At 45.4% G+C, this 6,091-nt stretch overlaps 1 pseudogene across 1 annotated transcript in view; it reads left to right on the top strand.

The window, feature by feature from the left end:
* Positions 1 to 690: 690 nt before the first annotated feature.
* The window catches only part of LOC147117854 (uncharacterized), a 46,936-nt pseudogene continuing 41,535 nt past the window's right edge, over positions 691 to 6,091 (top strand). Inside the window, exons 1-2 of the transcript XR_015078549.1 lie at positions 691 to 896; positions 1,022 to 1,127. The product of XR_015078549.1 is annotated as an uncharacterized LOC147117854 (transcript). The remainder of the gene's footprint in view (positions 897 to 1,021; positions 1,128 to 6,091) is intronic.

Raw genomic sequence — 6,091 nt, 5'->3', positions numbered from 1 at the left:
TGTTTGCCAGCACGCTTGAGGTCTTCCACGACCGGTGAGCACCGCAGGGACTGGAGTGCACGACGGCTGATAATATTATTATTTAAATCATAGAAATTTACGGCACAGAAGGAGGCCATTCAGCCCATCTTGTCCGTGCCAGCCGACAAAGAGCTATCCAGCCTAATCCCACTTTCCAGCTCTTGGTCCGTAGCCCTGTAGGTTACGGCACTTCAAGTGCATATCCAAGTACTTTTTAAATGTGATGAGAGTTTCTGCCTCTACCACCCTTTCAGGCAGTGAGTTCCAGACCCCCACCACCCACTAGGTGAAAAAAGGTCTCAACTCCCCTCTAATCCTTCTACCAATTACTTTAAATCTATGCCCCCTGGTTATTTACCACCCTGCTAAGGGAAATAGGTACTTTCTTTTTTTAAGTTTTCTATTAATTGTGCCTCTCTTTTTAAAAAAAAAGGGAGCATATTTTAGTTACTTTTTTATGACAATGGGGGCAACCCAGTGTCTCCTTGACAGTGAATGAATGCAAAGGCAGACAGAATACAGATGGTTGTGTCTCGGGAGTCCCTGGCTGGGTTTTCGTGCTATTGGTGGGAGGGGGAGTGAGTCTTGCGTCACTATGGTAACGAATTGTTACCTGGCCCGCTGACAACGAGCCACCCGTTGGGGAGGCTGGCGAGGTGGAACAAGTCGATGGGGACAGAATGTGAGCCGCGGCTCCGCTTCCCCCCACCCGCACAGCTGCTACATGAGCGGGGCAGCGAGAGCTCTGGCCTCCCCGCAGTCCCCAGCATGGGCAGCGACTGGAAAAGGGCCTGTGACAACCTGACTATCAACTACAACAAGCACTGGCCCACCTCGCCCACCCTGGAGAAGCAGCAAGGACACAGGCACCCAGCGTAAGAGGACAAGTGTACACACATCTCACTCAGTAAAAGGGAGGGCAACTGTTAGCTGGAGCAACAGAACTGCTGAATGGTAATGTATTTACATCTGATGATTATTATTTGTTGTTGTGTTGCAGAGTTAAGAAGAAAGGTTACTTCTCGCCCATTGATGAGGTGTGGAAAACTCCAACCATCCGAAATACCTGTGGAATGAACCATCTGTATTCAAACCAGTTTCAACAGGTGAGCCAGTGGTTGGGGTGTGTGCTGGCCACCGTCTGGGTGGTTTGTCGCAGGCGATATCCGTGGTTTCTACTGGCAGGCTTGTTATCGAGTTAGAAACAGAAACTGCTGGAAACACTCAGCAGGTCAGGCAGCTTCTGTGGAGAGAGAAACAGAGTTAAAAGTTAGAGATGTAACGGATTTTGAGCAAGTACAGAGGGAGAGACAGGAGGGGAAAGAACAAAAGGGAAGGTCTGTGATAGGGTCGGAGGCAGGAGAGATTAAAAGACAAAAGGGATGATGATGCAAGGCAAAAGGGGGTGGTAATGGGACAAGTAAAGAAAAAAAAGAGGGGTCTAGAGGAGGTGTAAATGGCAACAGCAGAACCATTACCAACAGCTGAAAAAAATGGGCAAGAGGTCAATGTTCCCATTAATTTCTTTTTTGGGTGTCTGGCCCCTTTAAGGGGCTGCGCAACCCATTCAAAATACTGCGCATTTGAAAAGCCGGCGAGCCGGCTGCGCCGGAGATCCAGAGAGCTGCGCCGGAGATCCAGAGAGCTGCGTGGCTGTGAAGCTTAAAGGGAACATTAGAAGAGTTATGATCTGAAATTGTTGAACTCGATGTTGAGCCCAGAAGGCTGTAAAGTGCCTAATCGAAAGATGAAGTGCTGTTCCTCGAGCTTACATTGAGCTTCATTGGAACAATGTAGGAGCCTGAGGACAGAGAGGTCAGACTGGGAGTGGAGCGGAGAATTAAAGTGACAGGTGACCAGATGCTCGGGGTCACACTTACGGACTGAATGGAGGTGTTCCACAAAGCGGTCACCCAATCTGCGTTTGGTCTCCCCAATGTAGAGGAGACCACATCGTGAGCAGCGAATACAGTACACTAGATTGCAAGAAGTACAAGTAAATCGCTGTTTCACCTGGACGGTGGGAAGGAAGGAGGTAAAAGGGCAGGTGTTGCATCTCCTGTGCTTGCACAGGAAGGTGCTGTGGGAAGTTATTGAGTGATTGTGAAATGGAAATTGCGTCACTTATGTGCAAAAATGGCGGTATAATTGGACAAGCAGATTTTCTAAGTATTCCAGGCAGGAATATTGACTATATTGATATTGCATAGAATTTGCAGCACAGAAACAGGATTTCAGCCCAACAGGTCTGTGCCGGTGTTTAAGCTCCACACAAGCCTCCTCCCAACTTCTAACCCTATCAACATATACTTCTCTTACTTTCTCCCTCATGTACTCATCGAGTTTCCCATTAAATGCATCGATACTATTCGCCTCAACCACTCCCTGTGGTAGCATGTTCCACATTCTCACCTCTCTCTGAGTAAAGAAGTTTCTCCTGAATTCATTACTGGATTTATTAATAACATATTTATGGCTCCTAGTTTTGGACTCCCTCACAATTGGAAACATCTTCTCTACGTCTACCCTATTGAACCCCTTCATAATTTTAAAGACCTCTATCAGGTCACCTCTCAGTCAATGTTCCCTCTAAGCTGCGCGACCGCGCTGCTCTCAGTAGATCCCGCGCAGTCGGCCAGACCGGCTTTTAAATAGGAAAAACCGCGCATGGGCGGTATTTTGAATGGGCCTTAAAGGGGCCGTGTGCCCCCCCCCAAAAAAAATTACAGGGGACATTGCTTTCAGTCTTCTCTTTTCAAGAGAAAAGAGCCCCAGCCTGTTCAGTCTTTCCTGATAGTTGTATCCTCTCAGTTCTGGTATCATCCTTGTAAATCTTTTTTGCATTTTCTCCAGTGCTTCTATGTCCTTTTTGTAATATGGGGAACGGAAATGTGCACAGTAAGTGTGGTCTAACCAAGGTTCTATATAAGTTTAACATAAATTCTCTGCTTTTGAATTCTATTCCTCTAGAAATGAACCCCAAATAACGAGATTTTTTTTATTATTGAGGGCTACTGCTTTCATACTTTACACAAATGTATTGATTTTTAGAATTAGATATAAAAAGTATTGTAATAAACGTTATTGTAGTCTGGCTATAGTGTGTGAGTGTAAAGTTTATATTCAGGGAACATGATGAGAAGCCATAGGCCATAATAATCTACCAGTGGGCTGACTTGATAACTCACCAATACTGTAGGCACGAGAGGAATATTCACATCCAACTGCTCATCATGATGTATTCTGGTTTCCCATGTTAGATAAGTAATTAAGATTGTAAATGAGTAATCTCAGTGGGCAACATTGTTTAAAAAATCCGTACAAAGCTGTTTGTTCTTATTTGTGAAACCATCCCTATCCAATTTGGAAAGTGTTTCATAGAGTCGGAGTCATAACGGCACAGAAGGAGGCCATTCGGCCCATCGAGTCTGTGCCGGAGATGCTGGCATCGTGTGATTATAAAGCGAGGAGTCCTGATGGACCTCAGTGCTTTACTGAAAAGTAACTCTCCCGTAAACTTGGGATGAGAATTCATTCCTCTGGTCATTATGCTTTGCAAAATTCCAAATGCATTCAAGATTTTGTTTGTAGTATTTTTAGTTAAATTGAAAATGTGTTCTGTTAGGACGTATTTATTATTTCACCAGTAATGGTGAACAGAGAAAATCTTCGCAGGTGCATTCACAATGTAGCAGAACGCAGTGATTGAAAATGAAGAGTATTATTACTTGTTGGCTTACCATTGCGGAAGGCTGTGATTCATAGCAGTTGTACCATGGGGATGTGTTCATTGCCAAGGCAAGGTTGGCTGAGGTGCACATTATGGAAAAAGCAGAGTAATTTTAGAGGAGGCTGGGGCAGGAGAGACCGAGAGCATTAACTAGACAAAGCCTTTTTAGAGTGAAGAACTGCTGTCTGTAGTTTATAGTTGGCACTTAAAACTTTTTAAATTGCTGCTGTCACCAGGAATACACACAGATTTTTGGCATCAATTTTTAAGTGCCAGAAATATTTCAGATATAATCCACAGCAAGTAAAAATGTGGTTTTCAGTGCACACTCTTGGTACAAATGCTGGAATACGGAGAGGGCACTGAACTACTGCCCCCATTTACTTTGGCCTTGGTGGACAGCTCCGCGAAGGCGCCAATCCTCTAAAAGTAAACAAAACGATGCCAATTGCTGCTGGAAGCGCCACGATTCGCTTTGAGAGGGAGTTCTGCCTGGTGTACGATTTCTGGATGTCGCTGCTGGCAAATATAAACAGTGACTGCTGCTATCACAGGTCAGCTTGCCTATACAGGCACGTTCAGCAGTGTTCTCCTGTATGGGGGCCTTCCCCTGGCAAAGTCACAATTGTGGGAGTACGATATTGTTGCTATCACGGAGACATGGTTGAGGGAGGGTCAGGACTGGCAGCTGAATATTCCGGGGTATAGAATCTTCAGGCGAGACAGAGGGGGGTGTAAAAGGGGAGGGGGTGTTGCAATATTAATTAAGGAGTCAATTACTGCTGTAAGGAGGGATGATATATTAGCGGGTTCCTCTAATGAGGCCATATGGGTAGAATTTAAAAACAAAAAGGGGGCAAGCACTTTGCTGGGAGTGTACTATAGGCCCCCAAACAGTCAGGGGGAGATAGAGGAACAGATATGTAGGCAAATCTCAGAAAAGTGTGAAAATAATAGGGTAATAATAGTGGGGGATTTCAACTTCCCCAATATAAATTGGGATAGTCAGAGTGTGAAAGGCTTAGAGGGTGCAGAATTCTTAAAGTGCATCCAGGAGAGCTTTTTGAGCCAACATGTAGAAAGTCCTACAAGAGAGGGGGCGGTACTGGACCTAATTCTAGGGAATGTAGCCGGGCAGGTGGTGGAAGTGTCTGTAGGAGAGCATTTTGGCGATAGTGGCCATAATTCGGTGAGATTTAAGGTGGTCATGGAAAAAGACAAAGACGGCCCGGAAATAAGGGTTCTAAATTGGGGGAAGGCCGATTTTAATAAGATAAGGCAGGATCTGGCCAAAGTGGACTGGGAGCAGCTACTTATAGGAAAATCCACATCAAAACAGTGGGAGGCTTTCAGAAGGGAAATAGAGAGAGTACAACACCAACATGTTCCTGTAAAGGTCAAGGGTGGGACCAACAAGCAAAGGGAACCTTGGATGACAAGGGATATACAAAAATGCATTAGGAAAAAAAGGGGGGCTTTTGGCAGTTACAAAAGACAAAAGACGGAGGAAGCCCTAGAGGAGTATAAAAGGTGCAGGGGCATACTTAAAAAGGAAATTAGGAGGGCGAGGAGGGGCCATGAAATAACACTGGCGAGCAAAATAAAGGAAAATCCTAAGATGTTTTATAAGTATATTAAGGGCAAGAGGATAACCAGGGAAAGGGTAGGGCCCATTAGGGACCAAAGTGGCAAGCTGTGTGTAGAGCCAGATGAAGTAGGTGGGGTTTTAAATGAATTTTTTGCCTCTGTGTTCACTATGGAGAAAGACGATGTAGACATAGAAGTCGGGCAAGGGGACTGTGACATACTTGAACATATTAGCATCGAGAGGGAGGAGGTACTAGCGGTTTTAGCAGGCCAAAAAGTGGATAAATCCCCAGGCCCAGACGAGATGTATCCCAGGCTGTTGTGTGAGGCAAAGGAAGAGATTGCAGGGGCTCTGACACAAATTTTCAGAACCTCTCTGGCCACAGGGGATGTACCAGAGGACTGGAGAACAGCTAACGTAGTACCATTATTCAAGAAGGGTAGCAGGGATAAACCAGGGAATTACAGGCCAGTGAGCCTAACATCTGTGGTAGGGAAATTATTGGAAAAAATTCAGAGGGACAAAATTAGTCTCCACTTGGAGAGGCAAGGATTAATCGGGGATAGTCAGCATGGCTTTGTCAAGGGTAAATCATGTCTGACCAATCTGATTGAATTTTTCGAGGGGGTGACTAGGTGTGTGGATGAGGGAAATGCTGTGGATGTGGTTTACATGGACTTCAGTAAAGCTTTTGACAAAGTCCCGCATAGGAGACTGGTCAAGAAGGTAAGAGCCCATGGGATCCAGGGGGC

This window comes from Somniosus microcephalus, chromosome 5 (genome assembly GCF_052327205.1).
Source record: "Somniosus microcephalus isolate GS21.2 chromosome 5, FLI_Smic_1.0, whole genome shotgun sequence".
NCBI lineage: Eukaryota > Metazoa > Chordata > Chondrichthyes > Squaliformes > Somniosidae > Somniosus > Somniosus microcephalus.
Note: the sequence above shows the minus strand (reverse complement) of the source record. Positions and strands in the feature narration are given on the sequence as shown.